This window comes from Leguminivora glycinivorella, chromosome 5, assembly GCF_023078275.1.
Source record: "Leguminivora glycinivorella isolate SPB_JAAS2020 chromosome 5, LegGlyc_1.1, whole genome shotgun sequence".
NCBI classification, from domain to species: Eukaryota; Metazoa; Arthropoda; class Insecta; order Lepidoptera; family Tortricidae; genus Leguminivora; species Leguminivora glycinivorella.
The window spans coordinates 26,254,205-26,263,461 of NC_062975.1; the positions used below are offsets into that span (position 1 = coordinate 26,254,205).

The 9,257-nt window shown below is 33.1% G+C and overlaps 1 long non-coding RNA gene across 1 annotated transcript; it reads right to left on the reverse strand.

Moving 5' to 3' along the window:
• Window positions 1-6,175: 6,175 nt before the first annotated feature.
• LOC125226359 lies at window positions 6,176-9,008 on the reverse strand. The gene is made up of 5 exons (XR_007177077.1): window positions 8,826-9,008; window positions 8,574-8,718; window positions 8,089-8,359; window positions 7,185-7,379; window positions 6,176-6,473 (listed from the first exon to the last, which is right to left on the reverse strand). It is a non-coding gene; the product is annotated as an uncharacterized LOC125226359 (long non-coding RNA).
• Between the last annotated feature and the right edge of the window lie 249 nt (window positions 9,009-9,257).

Sequence of the window (9,257 nt, forward strand, 5' to 3'; positions counted from 1 at the left end):
CTATTACGGTTTTGTACTTATTCTGTGCCAACGTACGGATTTCTGACTACAAACTACATTTCCGTATATAAGTATATTCAGAGAACCACCAGTATGTCAGCGATGGCTAGAGTAGTGTTTACCTCATTTTCACGCAAAATAGGAATAATGGTCGTCGGTTTGCGGAAAATGAAAAGAAAAACTATCTAATCTTTATTCTAAAAGTCAACAAAAAATATAAGTTTTGTAACGTTTTAGTTTTTTTGCATTTAATAATATTATTATATCAATTAAAACTAAAACACAAAAATTTTCGTAATCGAAAAACGAACGCGGTCACATTCCTCACAGGAGTTTACAAAAAAGAACATTTTTTACAATAAACAGATCACGCTCCCCATTAAAATGAAATAAAAAGTTCTATCAATCAGCAGATTTGATTGGCCGTCACAATGGTTCTGCACTATTCCCAGAAACGCTGGACGATCTACTTCAGCAGATAACGATCCGATTGATGTCGGCAATTTGTATCTGTTGGTTGCAGAGATGGTTTACGAGATATGATAGATAAAAAACTATGATGCTAGTTAATATCATACAATACTTCCACCTAAGTCTTTATTTTCCAGGAGTGGCATTGAGACTTGAGCAGTTTCATGTGCTCTGCCTACCCCCTACCCCTTTATGGGATACAGGCGTGATTGTATGTATTTCATGTTTCATTTGGCTTTAAATGTGTGCACTACCAATTCGACCATATTTTTGGATGTTTGTTACGTCAGGATTTTTTCATCTGTGAGCTCTTGGATATTTGAACTTGGTACCGATTTCATCGAATCGAATATCGGTCATAGCGAATTAATATAGGTATATTAATTAAGTAGGTCTAACTAGAATTCTGTTTCCTTTTTTATTTATCTTATGATTATGTAAACCATTTTCGTTGTTTTTTTATCAGGACAATCTCTTTTACTCAAAATAGGCTATAATCAAATACAAAAAAGCCAAATTTCAAAAATGTTTTATGAATGTTAGGTGTTTTTAAATTCTGATTTACAATTATTCTATTTATATTTTGTTTACCTAAGTAAATCCATAACAATTATGAACGTTATTATTTTTAAATATTTATTAAAATAATTTAGCATACTGATATCACTTCTCTTTTAAGATTCTTTTAAAATATTACAAATAGGAAATAAAATATTAAGCATGTAACAAAAATATTCGTCAGTGTCGTTCCGCTAACGCCTGCCGACATTGTTATTAATTCACCGTAATTTGAACGAGCTCAACAGGCAGTGATAAATTGAAGAGACAGCAACGCTTGCTCACCTGTAACTTTACCTAAGTATACTATTTTATGAATAATTATGAGATACTTACTAGAGATTTCCTGTATTTCAATTTTTTCACTAGATACATTTATTAAAAATTACAAAGTAGATAGATAGATAGAATACTCTTTATTGGCACACCTGAGCAAAATATACAGAAAAAAGATACAGTGGAGACAAAACAAATTATTATAAATAGAGGCAGACAACAGGCGGTCTTATCGCTAAAGAGCGATCTCTACTATACAACCTTTGGGTAGCGGAAATAAAAAAAAAATATCAGGAAGAGTAGGTGGTATTACGAAATAAAATATCATTATTATTCTAATTTCCAACACACAAATTGAATGAACATACACATATAAGAGAAAATAAATAGACTTACATAAACATACTTAAATAGTAATACAACAAGCCAGATATATAATATAGTAACAAACCAAAAAGTATTTTTGTTAGTTGCTAGTACTCTTCACGTTTAGATATTTGGTATGGAGTTTAGGTAAACCTCAATGGAAAACTAGAAAAAGGGAAATCTGTGGACTGTTCAGTTAGGTATTCTATACAATTACAATTTTGGTATGTTATCATTCTCTACACAGAATTGTATACACAAAACAATTAAAATTTATGACAATAAGCATGTGTAACGGACCACACAGTCCTCGGTTCAAATCATAAGATATATCTATAATAATTATGCTTAGAAACAAATGCATACAGAGATAAAAACTTAAAAATTGCAAATAAATAAAACGAAAACAACTTACATACGAAATGGAATTCCAACAAATTAAAAATAGAAATTCTCGGAATTAAGATCGGCACAATAGGCGAAATCGGCACAATAGGCGTTTTAGGCACAATAGGCAAGTCCGGCACATTAGGCGTTTTAGGCACAACTGGCGAAATCAGACATTGTTAGCCATAAAACAACACAGCGCATGCGTTAAAATCGGGACAATAAAACTCAGAGCGCAGCGTCAGAGAGGGGATTCGGCGAGGGAACGTTGAGGTGTTCACATCTGAGGGTTAGGTAGGCATTCGACTAGGAATCGTTGAAGGAACACATCAGGAGTTTAAGTAGGAAGCGGATTTGAGATACAAGATTGAGAGGTTGGAGACTGGCGAGAAGGTATCTTGGTAAAGTAGACTAGAAGACTACAAGTAAGTGTCCAAATTGTTTATTTTGAATGTGTTTATATTTGTAATTTTAGATTAGTGCTATTTTCTGAAGGTGATAATTTTAAATAGTGGTACTTATTCATTTCATATGAACAAGATATTCATGAATGTTATATTTATGTGGTAATTATTTTAAGTCGTTCAAATTTCAATTTATTTATTACATACAATTAACACTAACGGTTAATTTGGAATATTATTAATTAAAATTCGGATCTGAGTATCTCTAATATGACTACTATTTAGATACATAAAATATTACACATATTTACTTTATGTACATACACATTCTATTAGCTAGAATCTCTTTGGGTGATTAGAAGGATTTTCATACTATTGTCTCATCTTTAAGTGAGATAATTTTGCTATATCAATGAAAGTAGGATTAATAACTTTATTTATTGTTCATAACATGTAAACTTTATTAGAGTTAAAGGATAACTTGTGGGAATTAATACTAATACTAAATACTAGGGAGGCATAGGACATCTATGGATGTTAGGATCCTGTCGCTATCAAGGAGAATCATTGATATAAAAATAAGATTGTTCACAAAAGTTGAATCATTGACACTGGCCTCGAGATTGGCAGACTTTGGAATCATCATTCCATTTTCATAATATGGTTAACGATATCGTTGTCTGGGAGATCAAACAATTCTAGCATTGACTAGTGAAACACGATGTCAAGCAATGGACCACTATACTCGGAACGTGGGAAATTGCACGCATATAGAATTTATATTTTGTGATCTTGGACAACCTTCGATGGCTATGGCCGAACCAAAATATATATATGGGATGGCGTGTGAGTCTGGGGTTTTGTCGTTCGAAAGGCTAGATCAATGAAGTATTTGTCTTAGTATCAAAAGAAGGTCAATGAATAGGCCCAATAAAGGGTATCAAAATAGATATTCTGTTTCCTTGATAGACCAGGGGTAGGCAGAGCAGTTTCTATCCTGACGTTAGAGGACTTGGTTGCAGAAACATCCCAAAACATATAAAATTATACCGGGATTAAAGGATCCTTCATTAAATATTTGATATCTACTATTATGGTAGTACATTTTTAAGTTGAGCAAAGACACTTTACATCAGTTTACTTTTGTTCTAAGGATCCCATTTGTTCAATGTTTGATAAAGCATAAATTGAACCAGCAACCTAGTTTGTACATATGCTCGAGCGAGGTCCTTATAATAGGCTATATTATATTATACACCTATTATTCCTACGTATAAGGGACTCGTGGGTCGGAAACAATTAACCCCATTTTAAATAATGTCTTGTATTTATTTTTAATATATTTCCTGTATTTATATTCCTTACACAATTTTACCATTCTCACACACTTTTATCTCAACGCACTAAATTCTTTCACAAATGTCGTTCTCTCAGCTTATTATACCTCAAGTGAATATATTACTGCCTTAGTTTTATCAACTTAAATTTACCCCTAATAGCAAGTTCCTAAAGGTAAAAAGAATCTGGATTGCTACGCACAACTACGGGGTCCTACCACTTACTAGACGATCACAGTATTTGTTTTAATGGCCAATTTTTAATAGTGTATTGTTTTAATTAGGGCTAACAATTTGGACTTAAGTTAGGTAATTTAGGGTGTAATTAATTAAGGGGTAGCGGGGTGTTATAAAGTGGAGACCGTGACCGCAGGATGTAATAGACCCTAAATATGTCCAATTGTTAGCATATTCAAGTGACATTTTGTCACAAAGTGTTGCTGTGAATGAGATATCCTTTTTGGGAACTTGCTATCCTTCATGCTGAAACTTTATGTTATTTTTGTATCATTCGTCTATCTTTATTAACCACTGCGTAATAGTCTAAGGGGCAATCAAGCTATTGATAGTTTCTAAGATACGTTTCATCTTGTAGTAAGTTTTGTAAGTTTAAGGTCACTAACCTGGATTTTTAAACAAAGTTATAATCCGATATTGAAACAGAAACATTGCACTTTGCACAACACATTTCACTCACTTTAGACATAGCTGTGTAATTTTAAAACCATTGTAGGCTTATCACTTATCTAATTAGATTTTTATTTCACTTTAATTCACTATTCAAAGAACTAATGACAGTTTGCGCTTCTAGCATAAACTAAACTTATAAACGTTACCCGTTACGAACTTAGGACGCGGCTTTATACGATAATTGGAATCGCGTGTGCACATGGTATTGTATGTAAACAATAATATAATTATCGATCAACAACGTGCGTACAGACTGATAAGAGATAACACGTGCAGAAAACTGTCATCGACTAGGGACACCGGGGATAGAAGAAAGTATTTGAGGCTATTGTAAAAATGTCAAACCAGCTGTCAATGAAACAATTCAATTGGAATGGCAAATTTAGAAAAGTTATTCGTTTTCTAGCTAATATTTATTCTGTTGCGATAATGAAGAGATTATAGCAAAAATAAAACCTCAATGGTATCGGTTATATTTATCTACTGGGAAAGTTTTGTACTAAAACAAACTAGTCGTTACTGAAAGCAATTACGCACAGATCGACTGTCTTGTGGTAATTTTGTGTCGAGGGTCCTTTAAAACGATATCATGGAAGATTATAAATACTTAGATACATCAAAATAATTTAATATTAAAACGCTGTACATGTTTTATGTTAAGGGAAACTTTTACTGTTTAGTGAATCAAGATTTTCCGTTCTGTTGGTTATAATATATCTGCCAGTATCACTAAATTAAGTAGAAATAAGCAAGGAAATATTGCTAGTATTTTAGGTACTTTGCTCTGTGGGCCTCTGTAGGAATTGATTTCTAACTAGATTTGGCATGTAGTATGTATGTATGTCATGTACAAGTTGCTAGTATTGGCATGTTCTTTTAAGAAACAGAATAAGCTAAATTAATGACAGTATGCGATACACAGACTTGATTAAGTACATTTTGTCAAAATCTATTCTTCATGTGTCAGTGTCGCATATCATGGTAAGAAATGTCACTTTGACAGCAAGAACACCATCATGTTCACTCTTACCTCACTATCTTCTCGCCCCTTTTCCGTGTTATCAATGATTAGTGATAAGTTGTTATCAGCTACAGAAAAACTAGGAAATAAAATGATGATTGATCTAGAGAAGCGTTAAGCTGTGAAATATCTATTGTAGCTGTGATTTTACTGACAAATAGAGGTTGTTTAATCTTAAGTTGTTAATAGGGAAACTCATTGATCTGATTTTGATTTATCTTTAAATGAGATTAACAATAAAATAAATAATAGTATTCATAATCATAGGGAAACTAGTAGCAATGAGCTATTTTCATACTTACTAACAACTAAGGATTAGTTGTCTTCCACTGAAGTGTGAACAAATTATAATTACTTGAAAGAGACAAACAATCAAGTAGCTTATTGACGAGAACGTCTAGAATTTAGAACATACAATCTAGAATTTAAGCATAGTTCTTAAGTACTCAAGTAAGGAGTTAGGCACACCATTCATTAACCTCAGGCAAGCTTATAGCTAGGAATATTTTTATTGACAGTCAGTAGTCATTATTTAAGATAGTATTCAAAGCTGTGTTAACATGAGGTGATTCCCATCAGTGAACAGATTGCAGAAGCTAATGCATTTAATAATTAGGTACACTCTAGCAAAATTATGAAGGAAGGTGGTAAATAAAACACCCACAAAATGCTTTATTAGTAATATTGGAAAGGGAAAAAAAAAAAAAACAGAGCATATATGTTCATTTCGTTTCCATTAGTCGGAAAAGTGCCACTCCATGCAGGAAAAATAGAATAGAGAAATAACTTTAGTTAGGATTATTCAGGCAATAATGAAAAAAAAAAATATTGTTCCACTTCTTGATGACTTTTGAAAAGTATCTTGATGTGAGACACGTTGAGTGATGATCATATTTGGTGTAGTCAGTGTAGACGTTAGAAGTGATTGTACATGGAGAAGAATTTTAACTCTTTCATTGAAACCTGGAACAAAAATGAAGGGTAAATACATTTCAGTTAAAACATTTAGAATGCAATTCCACTATTGGATGTGCATTCCTTTTTTATACATACAGGTCAACAAGTCATATAATGAATTGCATTGTTTGTCAAGACATCTTCATGAAGTTGGCTTTCAATGATATTGTAATATTGTATTGTCATCCCACTTATTGGTTTTATAAAATTTCAGCTCTTTAGGTAACATGTAGCATGTAGCTAGTAAATATATCAACTATGGAGTAGTCTACAATATGACCCAAGGTTAGGAATAGGAAAACATAATTGCTAAGAAAAAGCTTTTTAAAAAATATTAATCTCGAGATTGTGATTATACTAATTCTAGTACACTATAAAATAGAGCAAGTAAGTTGAACATAGGTTTCCTATATTTATAACTTTGTTAGATTATCCGTCTGTCTGTGTTTTGATTTTTTGAACCAGTTATCAGTGGATGCAGTAAGTTAGCATAGATCAATTTGACTGGTTAGGTAGATAAGCTAGACTTAAGATTTTAGACTTAGTAGTAGTGTTTGTGCCAAATATAGTGCACAGTATAATAGTTTGGATGAACAAATGGAGTCAGTCTGTAGTAGACTTGCTATTATTACCTCTAGAATCAGGAATAAGAGCAAATAATATTATTTACCCTAGAGTAAGTCAAAGAATAATAAATAAATAAATAAAACATTTTACCATTGTCTATGTAGATCAGACATACAGGAGCTGAGCCAGGTCAGCCTGGGAGTCATTATGTTGCCAGTGAATGTGTTTCAAGCACACACACGTTGCTCAGTCAAAGGGGCATGCAAATGGAGTTTCAATTTGTACACAGCCGGGGAAGGGGCAGGACGTTGATCCTAGTATAATGGCAGTGTTGTTCCGCATACTCTGGAAAATTTAAGAAATATTTATTAATTAAGTAGGAAATAAGTCCTAGTTATAAGCATAAGTTATAGGAATAAGGTTAGCAGAGATTTTACAACTAAATAGGTATTTGATCTTTTTAATAATTAGGGTCTATTTTAATTACGGGATAAATTTCAAATTTTATCATACTAAACTATTATCGAAATAAAGTTTAGCCAAATAGAATAAGAGAGAAATAATTGACTCAACAACAACATAAAAGTTAAATAAATAAATAAAAATTGAAGGGGCATTTTTGTACAGGCCTACTTGATTACAAACTAAGCATGATTCTTATTATTGATATTCGGTAATGCTTACATTCTTCATTTATACAATTTTTGCTTAAAACCAACATTGCTTGGTCATACTTTAAAATTCATTCAACCTCCTTGCATTATTCCGGTGATTGCCACAGCTCATGGAAGCATGGAGTCTGCTTGACAACTAATTCCAGGATTTGGCATAGGCACTAATTTTCAATAGGTCTTATTGAAATTAGTCTGGTTTCCTCACGATGATTTCCTTCACTCAAAAGCAACTGGCAAATATCAGATGACAGTTCTCAAGGACAATGGGTCGCGGTTCGAACCCGTACCTTATAATTCAAGGCATACAAATAATTTTATTAACACTAGGTGAGATTAGTTAACAGATTACAGAATCATTAGACATTAAAAGTGTAACTTACATATTACGAAGCAGTACAGGTGATGCAAGCCGTGATCGTCGGTGCCTTGTCTACTCGTGGAAGCGGTCCGTCGAAAATGAGCTGCGAGTTCCCAGGTTTGAGCTGGTAGAGCGAGGTCACGAGGGTTGCTGAAGATAGGAAGGCGTGGCGTGAGCTTGTGAAGGCCCTATGCATCTCTGGGGTGCCTTAGGACTACAACACCCACACATAACTGGTAAGGTAGTATAGTGGCACTGGGGCTTAACTCCAAGGGGCATCTAGCACCCAATACCTGAAACATGTAAATAGGCGGACATAAGAAATAGGAAGTTGTAGGCTTACTAAAATTCTCCATCTCTAAGACCAGAATTAGAATGTTATTGTAGTGCGCTATAGGAATTAGACAATCTCTCTATTGGAAAACATTTTACCATTTTAGCAAGTCAAGGTTTAAACTAAACTATGAACTGCTTTGTGATGGACAAGTTAAATACATTATTACTTACGGCGAAACCTTGGCTAATTCCATTATGGTATCATCAAATCATCATGAAAGAAAACCACGTAGTTCCACTGGCGTCATGGGGTCATTTTATTATTGTAGCTAAAGGTTCGGTTTGTTTCATTATTGTTCATGATGTTTTCCATAATCTAAAACCAAACAAGCATTTATTTATTACATTCGTTATACACATTTTGTGTTGTATTTACCACATTACTAACAACATATATCATTACTTAGTTAATGTATTACTCACTTTTTTATGATTTATAACAAATACAAGCTAGCAGGTCGATAAATTACGTAATTTTCAGTTCCAAATAATGCGTGTACGTCTGAACGGCATCCATTTTTCTTTTATTTCTGTCTGACTGACAGTAATGACGTGGCAATGACGTCAGCATAGCAAATGTTGCCATAGAAAAATCAAAAGGGCTCTATAGATCATAAGACATTCGACGGACCGGATGCGACTAAAATTTATCCAGTATGAATGGGGCTCTGCAGACTATGTGGAATGAATTGTAGAATAATAAAATAGAGACAGTGATTTGACGTTTACATTCAATCTTAATGCTTTTTTAATATAAATATGAAATAAATAAATAAATATTGGGGACATCTTACACAGTTCAACTTAGCCCCAAACCTATCAAATTTTGTGCTATGGGTGCTAAGCGACGATATG